Raw genomic sequence first — 16,448 nt, 5'->3', positions numbered from 1 at the left:
CCACTGTTTTGGCTTTTCTTCTAAAATACAGGTAGAAATTGTTTAATTTGTGAAAAATCTAAAATACAATTTTTTTTCCTCCATTTAAGAAAGAGGCTTATTTTTGAGTGTGGTAGGGTTGTTTTGGTTTTGGTTTTTGCTGTTTTTTTGTCTTGGTTTGGTTTTGGTTTTTGGTTTATTTTTAACTTGTCAGTTGAAGATCTTTGCTGTGGTACTTTGTTTTGTTTTAGGAATGAAACCAACCAAAGTGGGCTTTTAATTTTCTCAAAATTATGGTAATACTCTGATAGTAGTTAGGGAATTTATTTTTTGCTGGGTTTTGATACCAGATGCGGGATCTTAAATTCTCAAAAGTGACTCATGATTTGGCAAAAGGCCATTTTAGAGTACATAACCTAAAACATCTGAAAGATGGTATTCAGTTCTTACTGCAAACAAGGTTCTATTAAAGACATTTCAGTTTGCCAGCAAAATGCTCAGGCATCTAAAATCACCACTTGTATGTGCAAATACAGCTTATTAGATTTCTGTTCAGGCTGTGATTGAAAGCTTTTAATAATTTGAAAAAGAAGATTAAAAACAAACAAGTTTTTACATCTATTTCTAATTAAATAATACAATGTGATATGATGATATTATGAGTTTATTATATTAAGTAATTTACTTTAAAACAATTGCATTATTGCCTATATTCTTGCAAAGGGAAGGCAAGCATGAATTATTGACAGCTAGAAAATGTGTTAGATTTTGTTAATTTGTATAATACAGTCAGGCAGATGGTATAGTTGCTTAGCTATAAGTTGTTTGATCTTGGTTTCCTAAACTCTAGACAGTTCTACCTGGATAATAGCATCATCTGTAATTTTCTCTTTACAATCCCTACAACACTGACTGACTGATTTAGTGGATACTTTTGCTTTTAGTTGGTGAGGGAGCTACTACAACCAGGTGATTAGGTGACAGCAAACATTGGTTTGTCAGTCTGTGATTCCTTGGGGTTGTAGCAGGGGGAGGCAGCAGGAAATAAGTTGCTGAGCGGCCTGTCATAAAAGAAGTGGGTAAATCTTACATAGCAAAATGTAAAACCTAGCAAGGGTTCTCAAAACAGCATCACCAAAATCAAAAGTACCACTGAATGACAATTTACATATCAATAGGAAAAAGGAGAATGCTGTATTTATTCCTGCCCAGGAGACATTTTTCAGATTTTTGTCATCAGTAAACACCTGTGAGGGTGATCTGAATCAGTACCTTGTCACCAAAACACATCTAGGAAGACAGTCCCTAAGCATGAGCTGCTTGGTATGTTTCATTCCCAAACACAGGCCGTTTCTCTTCTCTGCTAAAACAGAGGGAAAAGTAGTTTGAACATTAAAAATAGTAAGGTCTGATTTCAAATATAAGAGAGTATCACATCCATCTTTTTTGTTTACAGCCTCACTTTCAGCATAGCGTAAACTGAGAAATTAAAAAATTATTTAAGTGTTCACAGTGGTTGCATCCTATGGACAGGTTTACACTTCATTATTGTTTTGAGTGAAAAAACTGAGTAAAAACCACAAGGAAACCTAAAATAGTTCCATGAAACAGGCAGATGTTCATCAAAATAAAATTATAATAACTGGTAGAAGGTATGTTCATAGTTAATAATTTTGATTTTTCATCGATGAGGAAACCACAGAATATTCTGCCCAAGTTGTTAAAGATGACATCCAAAATGCTGCCCAAGATTTTGATTAAAACAGAGTATGCCTTTTGCACAATGAGTTGTTATGGCTGGATCTAATTATGATGAACAATTGGAACCATGGGAGAACAAAATAAAATAATGATTCGGATAAGTTATAGAGCTTTTCCATTACATAGTCCGTATGACCGATCCCAAATAGAAAAGTCATAGATTCATACAGAAATTAAAAAAAAAAAAAAAAGTTGAAATATTATATGGAACAAAAGCTCTTCTGGTTTGTAAAATGAAAAATGCAGATTTCTACTCCATTGTAGCTTAGCTGCAATATTCAGTTGCTTTGCATATTGTACTTCTGATGCATTTGCAGAAGAGAATTCCTTCCTTATAAGCAGGAAACAAAACAAGGATGAAAGGCTTCTCTGAACAAATTAGAGAAAAGAGTAAGTAGGATATTTTGTGTCTAATATTTCCTATGGACACAAAATCATGCATCAGAGTGATGAGACTGTAAGACTGAACCTCTGCCTCTCTGCTGTATTCATTCCAGGTTGCTTCTCTGCCCCTGTCCTCTAGCAGGAGGCTTTGAGTGTCTCCTTTTGCCACCAGCTCTACACTGACATGGAAGGATAGCGGAGGTGATGCTACCCATTCCTCCCTCCTGTGGAGTCAGGACCACTCAGCCCCCTTGTACCATAGGTTTGCTTCTCATGCCTCATACCACTTTGTTTCTCTCTCCTGAGAGCGAGAGCCTTGTCTGGCTCAGGGATCTGTGCCAGAAATAAAAACATTATAATTAATATTTTTTTTTTAAAGTTCTACGTAGGAGACCTATTACTCGGGATATTGATATCTCTTGCATTGGATCTAGATTTCTCTTGACCATCTAATTAATCGTAGTGCCTGTCTCCATCAAAACAGTTAATAATAAACTAGTATATTTTTTTTGCATATATAGCACTAATTTTGGGGTGTTGAAGGGTAAACTTAAAAATCCAGTACATAACTCTGCATGCAATTTCCCACCAATAATAAGTTATTTACAAAATTTAACTATGATAATGGAACACTAATCTTACAGAAGAGGTTTGGGAAAGTAATTCCAGGTTTGTTTTTTTTTTACTAGAGTTTCTTGACTAACAGTCAGATTCTCCCATTTTAGTTTAGTAATAAGCCAGCAGGGTCAAAAGGACCTCAGGATAACTTAATACAAAATGTTTTGACTTCGTGATTTGCAGTTCAGTTTTTTATTGTGAGGAGATGTAGAAATCTCCCTTACTTAACAAGAACAGAAATTGTAGCCATCGGTAACTAGATAGAGGATGTGCCTTATGTTGTAAAATAATTTCTCAGCTAGATTCTGCTCATGCCATATATCAAAAGTGGTCTTCAACATCCTCCTTAGTTCAGACAGAAGTATGCTGAAGTCATCTTGGGTTTTGTGTTTCTGTAGTCCTGGGACAAGCTGGCTGGCAGTTTGCTTCAGAGCATCCTCAGACACAGCTGTAACTGGTCTGGGTCCCCTGGGGAATGCTGTGCAGCCAGCCACGGGTCTCTGGTGCACAGTGAGTGCCTCCCCTCAGGAGGCAGCTGGTGAATCCAGGAGATCCCAAATACTGGCCGCATCTACCATGAGTCACTGCATCCTTCTCCAGTGTGTCCTGGTGCCTTTCTTGGCCAGATGGACCAGTGCAAAGGCAATAATGTGATCTTTGTCCTCGGCAGTGTGTTACTCAACTGATGTGATGTTGTTCAGGTGCCAGTGACGCTTGGTGTTGGCAGTGAGCCCGATGTGTAGCCAGAGTGGGCTTGGTCAGTTGTTCTTCTGCTCATGCTTGTCATGCAACCATGCATCTGCTCCGCAGTGCCTGGTGGCCACTGCAGGCACCACCTTTGGTCTCTGCTCCCCTTCCCCTGCCAAGACTTGCAGCAGCTGACGTGTTTTGGCTGGTTGCTGGAGTACATCATCTGCCTTTAGTGTGGTTTATTGCTTTGGCCTCAAAGTGTGCTCTGCTCATTTATCATCATTTGCTAACCATGAAACAGGTATATGCTACCAGCTTCAGCCTACAGAGGAGAGCTTGGCAGAGACTGCAAGCATCCTTTAGGGATGGTGAGCATTTCACATCCCTTTAATGGTAACATTATAAAAGCGTCCTTAGCATAAATGGTGATAATGCTCAGGGGGTTTCTTAAAAAAAAATATTTTGCATATAGTATTTCTTTTAATACACCCTGATGCACAAGCCCTCTCAATATAATTACAGCTGTGTAAATCCCCATTATTTGTTCTCTATTTGTTAGAAAGGATTTGTCTGTTGAGTTACAACTGTAAATACCTCATAAACCTGGCAGCTGTGTATTATCTGTCATATACTGGGGGGAAAAACAAGCAAACAGCACTGTTTTAGTAAAACTACAGAAATGTAAATTAAGCTTTTTTTTATGAAGCATCAAAAATGGAGAAAATACCACTTTCCCCTTTCCTGCTAGTCATACATTCAGAAGTTTTAAATCTGCAAAATTGCAGTTTTGAATGTGAGTACTTTAACAGATTTTTTTTTTTAGAAATAAATATAAAAGGCAATTGCAACAGATTGATACTTTACTACATAGTTACTAAACAAATATCTAAATCTGTCGGTTTGTCTCTTAATCAGAGTTTAGCCCAATTCCACCCTTCAGAAAAACCCATAGCTTCAGCGTTCTTGACCTTCTCTCCAGAAAATAAAGGAAATAGCATGTTTGAGGCTTTTATCCTGTTGGCTTAGCCAGAAAGTCCTGATTCAATAATATTTTTAATTCAGTCATAGCTGATTATCACTAGCAAATTACGTCGTTGTCACTAGTGGTGTTTCCTACCACCTCACCACCAATGATGAAGTGAAGCAGCTGCAGAGACTACTGAGATGTAGTAGTGTATAAATCTGTACTATCTTTCAGTAAAGAATTCTATGTGTTATATGTACTGGGCATAGGGAGAAATTTTCCAAAGCTTTTCTTAAAAATACCTGTTTCTGTTTAATTATCTATTTGTCATGTAGACAGTGAAAATTGTCATTTGAAAACCACTTCCCAGCACAATCACTGGCCTGATGATTATATAGTGTTCTTGTACAATACTCATGTGCCATAAATAAGAATAAATTACTCTCCTCTCTAAGCTTGCTTTGCACTGAGTTTCAAATGGCAGATTTCTGTTTTAACTATTCATAGGATATCTTTCATAGCTTTGAAAATGTATACAGAGCTTAGGGACATACGCCTTGCTCGAGTCAGGCAGTCTGTGCCACAGTTCTGAACTGCATTGGAATGTAAATCATTCCAATGGGACGTGCTATTCATGGGACTTAAATGAGGGCACATGCCATACAGGTAGAAAAAAATAAAAGCAAGAAATGTAACAAAAAAAAAGATCTTTAAGTCAAAGATAAAGAAGTTAATATACTACAGACTAGTTACTGCATTTTATTTATTTATTTATTTATTTATTAACAATTTCACTGTCAGATACATGTATGAAACCTCTGCTTTTGTAGAACTTCTTGCTTTGGTTTTGGATGGGAACTCCGCAGAGCTGCATTGCAGTGTGCAAGTGTGGTGGGTGTCATCCACCATCCCAGCCGGGCACCACCAGTTTAGTTACGAGAAAAGTATTAGGGGAGAAATATGTATTCTGCATGTATGATGAGTTGGAGGCTGCCAGTCTGTCTTCAAGGTCTGGGATGTGTTGGGTTGGGACTGGCACCCTGGAAAAGATAACATGACAAAGTCTGCCATGTTTTATTCTAGGGCTCAGTAATGACATTCACTAGCTGTTGATACTGAGCAAGCAATATTTACTGTACATTTGTCCATGGAGATACTAGCCTTTTTAATTCTGCCATCCCACAGAAGAGAAACTATGGGCAATTAAGACAGCCATAATAATTCTTACATCAGTGGGATGATGATTATAAACAGAAAAATACATGCTTTCTGGTACAAGGTTTGAAGGCCCAGGTCTTATCTCTGCTATAGTTTATGTTTACTCAGACATATGGACAATGATTAAAATCAGACATCTGGTGTACAGCAGTCTGAAGCTAAGGATGAAATGTCTTGCCTTGGCTTGGCTGTCTCAGCTTGTCTGCTCTCTGGGTTCCTCCTCAGTAAGCTGAGGAGAAAATTCCAGGGTGCTGTTCGCACCACCAATCTCAGAAGTGGTAATTTCCACCAGTAACTGCAGTGTATGGTTAAACACACGTAGGATGAATACCCCTGAGTCCCCAGAACTTTCAGTTTCTCCACCTTCTTATGTTGCATTTAAAGCTTGAAGATTCCCGTCAGATTTGAACAGTGTTAGTTTTTGTTGAAGTCTTGGGCAATAGTTAGAAAAGTGATGAGCATTGATAGCTCAAAAATATGTATGATGGCTTGTTTTCAACATCCCGATGCCTTTTGTTGTTGAGTTTTTGATCCTACGCAAGGTTTCCAAGCCTCAGGTGCATGGAGTGTTTCTCTGTAACTACAATGTACATTGTTGCACTTTAGGTGCTGCCGAGCTCTACAGAGATTACAACCTTCAGTACTTTTCAGAGGGAGAAAATAATTTGGTTTAGGGCATTTGATTATGTTATGCACAGAGAGAACAGCTGCCCTCTTCTAAGATCTCCCTAGGTCTCTTGAATTCTATGAATCCCTACATTATGATAATACATTAGCTTTTCCTTTTAAATGGCACAAATAATAATCTTTTTTAAGAGTAGAAAGATGAGTTTGAGGATTTGAACCAATTATTTTTTGTACAGTTTTTATTTTAAAAGTAAATTAATTTATCTTTGTCCTTTTTTAAGTCAAGGAAAATGATGACATTAGCATTTATAATGGAAATGAAATGTATTTTAATAGAACTTGAAGGTCTACTAGCCATAGCATATTTTAATCTTTTTAATTCTTCATTAAAAGAGAATTTTAATGGAAATGCTGGTAAACAAGCTTACAGACACTACTGTCTGTGGGCTCATCATTTACTGGAGAGGATAAGAGCTTCTGGACAGTGTATTTGTAGCATATTCAGGAAAGCAGATTTGAGTTTTTAGCTCTTTATGGTTTCAACAAACATACAACAGTAGCAATAGTGATTTTTGTTTCCTCATTATTCCACCTCAGAACAGTTGGGTCAAGCTCTCTGGCTGAAGTTTGAGACTCCTTAGACCCAGGAGAAGGACTAGCTTCCAAAAAAATCATTGAAGTTTGTGATTCCTGTAACAGCCAGTCAACAAGAGCAATAATAAATGGCAGGGGAAGAAGGCGGAATGTGCCTGCACATTCAGCACTTCCTTGGAGAAGGACAGACACGAGACAGTGGCTCTGTGACTGGTCATGCTGGTGGGGCAGCAGAACACAGGCCCCATGTTCCTCTTGCAGTTGGCAGTTATGTGTAGGCATGTATAGCTGTGGTTGGGGTTGTATGCAGGTTTTTGGCAACAATGATTAATTTTTTTAATCTTTACATGTGCCTTATATAGAACTATTTTATGTGTTTTCTGCCTTCTAGCTATAATCTTGTTTTGCTGTCCAGTCTAACCATGGGCTTTCTTCTAGGCTTTTATCCTTCAGAGAACATACACCAGCATGATAATTATGATTAGCATTGTACTGGTAGTAAACATTCTCAGGATGCATCTGTAGGTCCTGCAGTTTAAACTGTGCCCACAGGGACAGTATCCACAGCCTCCCTGCACCCGCAGAGACCAAGTCTCCCTAAGGAAGCACCCAGCAATCCAAGGCACGCTGTGTAGCGTTTCAGAAATGAAAATGCCTGTCACAGTTTAGACTTTGGCATGCTGCAGTCATGCCTTTTCACTCTACAGAGTGTGTGGCACAACTCGTGAACTACTGCAAGTGCTGAAACTGTGAAGTCAAATGGCCTTGAGTCAAGACTGGTGGGGCAGGAAGGATTAAATTACATTTCTGTTCCAGCAGAGTTCCTTGCATCTTGGGGAAGAATTTTGCTGAGGGAGGTCAGTGAGATTTTCCCTGTTGTGTTTTTTCTTTTCTGAGGTTGTTTTTGTTGTTGTTCTGATTGTTGCTTTTTTTCCCTAGATTTTTTTGGGGGTTTTTTGGTTGTTTTCTTTTACACTCATGTGCATTGTAATTCTTGCTGAAAGCTGCTAAGCAGCAGAACTGAAACCCAGACTTATTGGAAAGACTTTAGGAATTAATTTGTCTCCTGGTTGAGATTCTTAGCCCCCCAGCCCCCTTTTTTTTTTTTTTCATTTCCTTGGCTCTGACGGGAGTGAAAACTCAGTGGCCTTTCCAGACCTTGTTGGCTTTCTGTGGTCTTTTGTGAAAAAGGAAGCTGGAGTTGCTGTGCTCAGTCTCCTCATGGACCTCTGAATATCAGAGCATCCTGCAGGGACTACAGAAGTAAACTAAAGCAAATTCTGGGGTGATGGTGAATCTGTCTAGAAGACTGAAAACTTTTGCATCTTTTGGTAATTTAAAATAATTTTCCCCCTAGTTGTTTGTTTCTCTTTGAAGAGGTCTGTGAAGGATTTCAGGAGCCTGAAAGTAATTTTTACTAGGATTAATGGGATTTTGTTGGATAAAAATATCTGTACGAGAGGAAAAATAGTGCCCTCATCCCTAACATATCTGTTCAAAGACTTAGGCAGAATGTGTCATTTATGTCTAAATTTTGTGAAGAGTACCTAGATGCCGTTTCTCCTGCTGTCTACCAGATAAGTGCTGAATAATTTGGAAAGAACTTGTTTTAGCTAATTGAGTCTATTGTTTATAGGCATTGTAACCATGTTTTGGTTAATGGTAAGGTATGTTGCTGTTTCTTCAGCTTTGCAACTTCTGCTAAACAGCATGCAACAGGAAAGATGAAAGAATAATGTCTGGAACAAAAAGGAACACTTTCATGTGTACAGCTCTATGCAGTCAAGTTTTCTAAGTGTCTGTTCTGCTGTCTAATCAATTTGGCAGTATTAGTTTTCTGTGGTTCAGCTGGAGTCAGTGGCAGTCTTCTTTAGGAAGGCAGCATCAGTAGCAAAGTACATTGTTAAAACAGTCCCTGTCAGTAGGGTTGTTTTAGTGTTAGTATTTACGAAACTGATTCATAAGGAGTTGTTCTGAAAAAAAGATGGAGCTTGCAAAAGATTCATTATTTTTTTCTTTTTGTATCTGAATTGAAAGGATTATGGTAAACACCTTGTTGAAATTACAGAGCCTTTTGCTGTAGAGTGTGGTCAGTTGTCTGCTTAGTTTAACTCAGTTGTATTGACGTGATTTTGAGGCAGAAAGCTGGAATCCCCCCACAGTGCATCCAAAGTTAACACACCTGGTGACGGGGAATGAGTACAGCTTTTACTGTAAAGAGGCATATGCTTAGAAATATGACACATCTGAATATTGCAAATAAATGGCTTCATGTTTGTTTTGGTTTTTTCCCTCCCTCTAAGCAAGAAGGTCATTAAGCATGAAAGCAGTGCAAGCAGTAAACAGGAACTGTTATTTTTTTATGGGAAAGCAAAGAGCCCACGTGAAACTCTTTGCCAAGGTGTCAGAGGCAGATAAGGCAGGAAGCCTTGCAAGTCTTCTGCAGGGATCATTGAATACTTGGAGCCTCACTTACCTAGTGTGGTTTTGGGCATGCTGGGGTTGGGTTATCTCCACTTGGACAGAAGCATGATCATCCAAAGACAGAATCTTCCTGCTACCTGACGGAGAACAATAGCAGGCCCTTTTTTCTCTAGGATTTGGGTCTCTTGTCCAGATGTCTACTGAGGCCATCAAGCCAGGCAGGCAGCAGGGCCCATGAGAACACATGACGGGAGGTGCCCCTGGCCCTGATTATAGCTTGTCCTGTTATCATCAACTAGATCAGATAAGGCTAACTTATGCAAACAGTTTCTTTAAGCAGGGTTTTTTTTTTCTCTATTGGGAGTCATAAACCCTGCCAAAGTCAGCTTTCATTCTTCTGTAAAACGTACGTAGGATGAGTTAAATATGCTTCAAAGCTGCCTGTACTGTGAGTGTTTCTAGCATAGAAATACTTTGCTTCAAAAGCTGTGGATCTTGTCACAAGTCCAGGATGACTTTTAGTCTTCTTCAGACTTGCCTCTGTATCTGCTTTGTGGTTAAAACAGGTTATCCTGTAAGATACTCCTTTCCCTGCCTAAAAAGAACCATTCTATTCCCATAAACTTTGTGCTGTGGACTGCTGTAGTGTTGGGAAAGGTGAGTAATACAGAATCAGAGACATAATATGTCCTCAGTTGCACTGTGGCTAGCTTCAGTGGGTGTTTTGCATGAGAAAAGTAAGAAGGATTTGGCTCATGCTGTAATAAATCCCACTCAATCCTATTGTGTAGCATGTAGATGTGTAGCATCCAGTGATACAATACCTCCTGATTCTGTCCCTTGATGCCTGCAGTGGATGCAAAACCTTTCTTGTTACCTCTGTTGGGTGACTCACACCTAAAGCCAGATGGGTAAATGTGAAGTAATCTGGTGCTGATGCAGGTTCTAATAGCTGATTATCAGAAAGCGCTGTAGAAAATGAAATTAGTGAGTTTCGGTATGTTTTACTAAGTACTGAAATGACCTTATAGTTATTCTTCTTCCTTTGTAGGTACACATGTGCAGATACTCAGCTGTGGTGAATCAGACATTGTAAATGTCAGCTCTGATGAGCTGATTCATAAAAATGAGATCTCATGCCTTTTCTCAAAATGGATGTTTAATTTAATTAATTTCTACATTCAAGGAATGGATCTTTTAAAGTTTGCCTGCTCTTTTTCTGAAATAGTCTGATTCTTTAGGTCTCTCACAAAATACCAGGTGAACATGGGCTAAATTATAGGAAGAGGCACTTCTGCTGTTCACTTAAACTTTGCTTCCCTTAGATTGACAGGTTCACAGGCATTCCTAGAAAACTCTTGTTATTAACCCCTCTGCCCCTCAAGCCCCTGTACTCATTGTAGAGCAGAGAATCCATCTCTTCAGCCATTACATTGGTCATACACTTTGAGGCCAAGCTTAAAATTTCTCCTTGACAAAGATTAAAAAGGTCTCTCCTTGTTTTCCCTTCATCAGTACATTTCTAACCATGCTGACTGATGGCTAATGAAGTGTACAGAAAATGCTAGAGGTTGAGATGCTTTGTCTGTGACTCAGCATAATTTTCTCTTCTTTTCATCAAATACCAATAATAATTGCCAGATTTTATTAGACTTGCCTTTCTGTTTTCTCTTTCACGCTGTGTATGATGCTGATTTAGAAAATTAAATAAGATAAAGTGTGATCATTTCTTGCATATATTGGTGGCAAAAAATTCCCATTTACTTTAGAGTTACCAGAACCTCATTCCCAATTATAATGCTGATTCCTGCAAATAGTTCTCCATGGTTTTAAAAGACTGAACAAAAGTCACAAAGAAATTAAAGGTTAATTATTATTTTTGCAGGCCTCAAAATTCATTGATTGTTCTGGAGCTTTTTTAGAATAGTCTTAAAGCTGAGAGTTGGGTTGTTGTTTTTTTCAGATATTGTGATGTACTATTTAGAATGGCTTAGTCAAAGCAGATATTTAATGAAGTGTCTTGACGATTTCATTCTTCTACAACTGCTGCTGATCCTATCTGTTTGGGTTTGAGCAGAAAACAGCAGCTTTTAATAAAACCTTCCAGGCTGGGAAACACGTAGAATGGGCATCCTGCAATGCAAGTTCATCTTCTTCTAATAGAAAATAGCAAGTGTCCAAGAAAAAGAATAGCAATACAAATACTGGTCATGAAGTACTGCTCGCAGTGAAAATAAACCTATAAAGTGTGCCTAATCAGCCTGAAGTTTAGGTGATGAACTGACTAGATCAATTGTTTGTATTGATATTTCCAAAGCATTTGAAATGTTTGTTCAGAACAACTAGTTAAGATAGTAAATAAGCAAAGGCCTCCACCCCAGAGTGTTGGGGATGATTAACTCTCCAAAATAATGGAAATTTGTTTCAGTTACGTAAAAAGAACCCCATAGTTTCGATGTTAATTTAAGTGAAAATGAAAGAGTAACTTCAGAAAGTGCTTTTTACCAAATGGTCTTTAATACAGATTTCTTTACTCTTTTCAGTGAATGAACAGAAAATGAAGCTCTAATAAGGTAAGCATTTTTTATTTCACTTTACTAACGTATTCAAGTTACTTGGAGGTTATTTTTAACAAATATGCTCATTATTTCAGTGTAGGACCTAGGTATAGTGTGGGTAAGTATGTCAGAACACAAAAAGGAAAGGGAACAGCACTGACTATTTTTTATTGTTACTAAACCAATATTTGATGTTTTAATCAAAATAAGATAACCTGCATAGTTTTGGAAACTTCTCTTTGTCTATAAGAAATTTACAGGTAATTACTTTTTCTGCAGAATCTCTATATATAGTTTTTACTGCTCAGTCAATTAAAATCTTCACCTAGAAGGAGAACTTGTTTGTAGTCTGAAAATTAAATATGACAGTATATGCTGATTAAATAAGTAGTTTTGTAGCAAATATTTGTACTTTGAGATGTGGTTGTGAGAATTAATGTGTTACATAGATAAATAAATGTAGTGGTAGAGGGAGAATGAACTCTTCTAGGTGTATTTCCTCTTCTACGTAACATGATTCAAGCAGGAAATGGATTCCCTATGTATCTACTAGATAAGCAAAAGGCAGAAGAAGGTCTTTCAATACATGACTGGCAGCAAGGGGTGTTAAAAAGGGGGTTTTAATATTTTTATTTCTTTTATTGCTGGTGAGGATGCTGACATTAATCTGCTGTGTTATCTAGAAAATGAAGCAGCTGTGTGAAATAATATAACCAGGTGTACGATACCAAGTTGTTCTGACAGGCAGCTGCAGTGTGAACCTGTTCAGAGCATTACAGAGATATATAATTACTTTTCAGTCACAGGTAATAGTTTCCATTTTAATAGCCATTCGGAGGATACCGAAGAAGGGAAGTGTTGTTGGTTACTGTTTTCCTTTCCTCCCGTATTTGCCTGCTTGGTTTTTACCTGTGGTTAAAGTAAAAGCTGTCAGAGTTGTTTGCTGGATTTCATAGAATCATAGAACTATTCAGGCTGGAAAACTTTGGATCACCGAGTCCAACCATCATCCCTGCTCTACAAAATTCTCCCCTAACATATATCCACCAAGACCACATCCAAACGACCCTTAAACATGTCCAGGGATGGTGACTCCACCACCTCCCTGGGCAGCCTATTCCAGTGTCTGATCACTCTTTCTGTGAATAAATTTTTCCTGATGTCCAATCTAAACCTGCCCTGTTGCAGCTTGAAGCCAATTCCTCTTGTTCTGTCCTTAATTACCTGTAAAAAGAGACCAGCACCAACCTCTCGACAATGACCTTTCAGGTGGTTGTAGAGACTGATGAGGTCTTCCCCTCCTCTTTGTCAAACTAAACATCCCCAGCTAATTTTGTGACTATTTCAAGTCAAACACCTTCCAAATGGAAGTGTGATTAAAAGGATTTTTTTTTTTTTTGATTGCTGACATCTTAAACTGGTAAAAGTTGATACATCTACATGGACTGTGTTCCTGATTTGCAGAGAGGAATCTTTGGAACAGGGATGCTAAAAAAAAATCAGTTAAGCTATGCAAAAGGTAAACTGTTTGAAACCACAAGTGAGTCGAAATGTGAAATATTAATGGAAAAAACAGAAGTGTTGTGAAAAAGTAATGAGGTGTCATATCACATTTTTTGTTGTGGAAAATTTTAAAGTAATGTTGTAAACAGCAGACAATCTAGCTTTGTATATTCTTTCTTTGTGTTAGTACATGGTGAGTATGTGCATGTATTTGCAGTTACAAAGGTATGTGCATATATAATATATCTCCGAGATAGCAAGATGCTTCTGTTCTGCATCAGAGTGAAGGACTGAAAACCCTTAGGAACTTTATAATGTGTTGAGAATCACATGGGTAGTACAGGGATTTAGTAAATGCCAGAAGAAATTCTAGTTCTGAGCAGTCTTTGTACACTGATCTCATCAGCCTCCATGATCCAGGGAGGACACAAATCCTCCTTCTGTCTCCTTACCAGGATTCAGCCATACAAGAACTGGACAAACATTGCAGAAATAAGTTAAGCTCTCTCAGTTTGTAGTTGATCACCTAGCACAAGAGAGCCTTGTGTGGAGCTTCTGAATGCTTCAGTAATACAAATCTCTAAGTAATATGCCTAAGTAATACAGCATGACAGTAGTAGTGGAAATTTACTCATTTTGTTTCCCAGAGTCACAACTGGAAGTATTTTAGGATACTTGCTGCTCACTCCTGGATTTCTGCCTTGGCAGTGCCTGCAGAAGTACTGGGTCATTCTGTTAGCAGCATTTATGTTATTTTGACATTTGTGTTGTAGAAAACCACCTGCCATCAGCCATCTATTTCTTTATGAGTCAACTATAGTATTTAGTCACTACGGATCCATTTTGAGCTAGAATTTATCAGTAAAGTTAAAAATTAAACCCTGCAGATTGTATCCCAAATTTCCAGGTCTTACAAGGGGGTGACTGCTATGAATGCAGGAACAGCTTGTTAAAGAAGATGCTTAGTGCCTTCCCCTTGCACTTGAGTTGACTTTTCTCTTTTAGTCTCTATAGTCAAAAGCTATCTAATGCCATCGCAGCTGCTGTGCGTTGGATTCAAGAATCCCTGTTTTGATTTGCCAGGCAGGCAAACTGTTTATCTCGGGAAAAGGAATTTTGAGGTGTGATGTGGTTAGTATCTAAAAATATCAGTGTCGGGAGAGAGGATAGGGCTCCAACAGACAAAAACACAGCGAGATAAGGAAGAGGAGTTCACACTGGGAATACGATACCATAGGTGTAATTAACCATTGGAAGTGCTTGGAAAAGAATGTGGTAGATTGCTTGGAGTAATTAAATCAAGATTACATCTCCTTCAGAAGTATCTTCTAGTAGAGTTACAAGTTCTTGTGCTTTGTAAAGAAATTGCTGCGTGAGGTATTATGGCCTGTGCCAGGCAGGAAGTCAGAGCAGATTATCATAAGAGTTCCTTCAGGCCTTTTAAATCCACATCTCCACCAACAAAGGCTCTTATGTGGTACAGGCAGCCACAGGATTTCCAAAATCAGAGCTGAAGCAGGTCACTCTTGTTTCAGTGGTGAAAGGTTGAAAAGTCTTTGAGCAGATCCTTGTAGAAACGCAGTGGTGGGTAGAGCGCTGCTGAGTTTGCAGGTTTGGTGTGCTGCAGTCACAAGTACTACTCCTGAGACAATTTCTGCTCTTGTCTGATCAGTCCACAGACACATCTCTTTGAATAATCTGCTAATATTTCACCTCGTTTACTTAATAGCTTGCACTTTGTATTGAGTTCACTGAAAAGTAATAAAGTAATCTATGTAATAAAAATAATCTATGATGTTTATTGAATCCCCTCTGTGATAGAACTAAAGTCCTGGACGAATTCAGAATTTTCTTCAGCTATTCAGTGAGGGCACTGCCATCATTTGTAACATAGGATCTTCTATAGCCAATCTTAATGTCCATAGGAGTGGAAAGGGCAGGGTAAATTTTTTAGCAGGTTATGGAGAATTCCTAGTATAAAACAATCTGCTTTTCAAAAAACTGGAAAAGTCATAATTTATCTGGGACCTGCATGAGGTACTGAGAAAGAGCAAAGGACTCTCTTTTAGTTCTCAGCAGCTACAGGGAAGTGCATCCTTCTTTTACTTGTTAAGAGGCAGCAGATCCTTTTCACAGAAAAGACATAAAAATCATTGATCAAAAAAGTAATTTTATACTAGAAGAAACACAAAACACTGTGTTGAGCAAGAATGACCCTGACTCCTTTTTCATACTTTGAGAAGCTCGCTGATTTCAATGTCCAAAATTAATCTGGAGTTACTGTGCAAAATCTTGGAAAAATCTATCAACTCAAGCTCAGAATTATGTCATCGTACTGCACTTACACAGCATGTAAGAAAGTGCAGTGGAACTCCACAGTAGTATGGCAGGAGCAATAGCTAAGAGTTGTGCTGGCTGTATGTGTTCATAAAAAATTAGTCAGGGGAGTTTTCACGGAATTCCAGTTTCATTGAAAGTCTTGTGAAAAAGCTCTTCCATAAAAGTTTGAGAAACTAGAGCTTGCCAGAGTAATTGGAGGGTGAGCTCAGGCGTATCAGAGGATTTTGTATTCCTCTATACCCGATTCCTGACCTGCCAGCAGATGGTGGGCACTTGAAACCTGGCATGTCAGTCTTGTACGCTGACCACCCCTACTGCTCTCCCTCCCTGGATTATTGTGTATGTATGGTTTACACATGGCAGTGTAAACCTGAGTTGGGAAAATAATTAGACTAAAACAATAGGAAAACTAAAGTAGAGAAGAGAAATACCCTTGTGTTTGACAACCCAAAGTAAGGTGTCTGAGATGAGTAAGTCAGTCTCCCTGCACATGGAGGCTACATTGATTTTGGTTGTTGCTGAGAGCTTCTGTGGCATTCTTTCTGTTCAGGCAATGCTGTAAAAGCACTCCAGATGACAAAAGGGAGGAGTTGTGTTGAAGTCTGAGAAGTTCCTTTGGCTCATCTCCAATGCATTGCTAGTCTTGAATTTGTTACTTACATTGAAAAACTGCACTTGCTTTAAAAGTTCAGTTTTACTGCATTTAAAAGCTATTGAGTCTTGTTTCCTGTGCTTTCTTTACTTAATCCCTCTGCAAGAATCTATGAGTTTGCCTGGGTAGCTTGCTG

At 38.4% G+C, this 16,448-nt stretch overlaps 1 protein-coding gene across 7 annotated transcripts in view; it reads left to right on the top strand.

The window, feature by feature from the left end:
• THRB (thyroid hormone receptor beta) overlaps window positions 1-16,448 on the top strand; it is a 172,680-nt gene that overhangs the window by 31,418 nt on the left and 124,814 nt on the right. For all 7 annotated transcript variants that reach the window (XM_051610036.1, XM_051610033.1, XM_051610038.1 and 4 more), the window contains one exon: window positions 11,803-11,832. The gene's annotated coding sequence lies outside the window, so the exon portion shown is untranslated. The remainder of the gene's footprint in view (window positions 1-11,802; window positions 11,833-16,448) is intronic.

Source organism: Apus apus, chromosome 2 (assembly GCF_020740795.1).
Source record: "Apus apus isolate bApuApu2 chromosome 2, bApuApu2.pri.cur, whole genome shotgun sequence".
NCBI lineage: Eukaryota > Metazoa > Chordata > Aves > Apodiformes > Apodidae > Apus > Apus apus.
The sequence above is the reverse complement of the archived record's forward strand: the minus strand, read 5'-3'. Positions and strand labels throughout refer to the sequence as shown.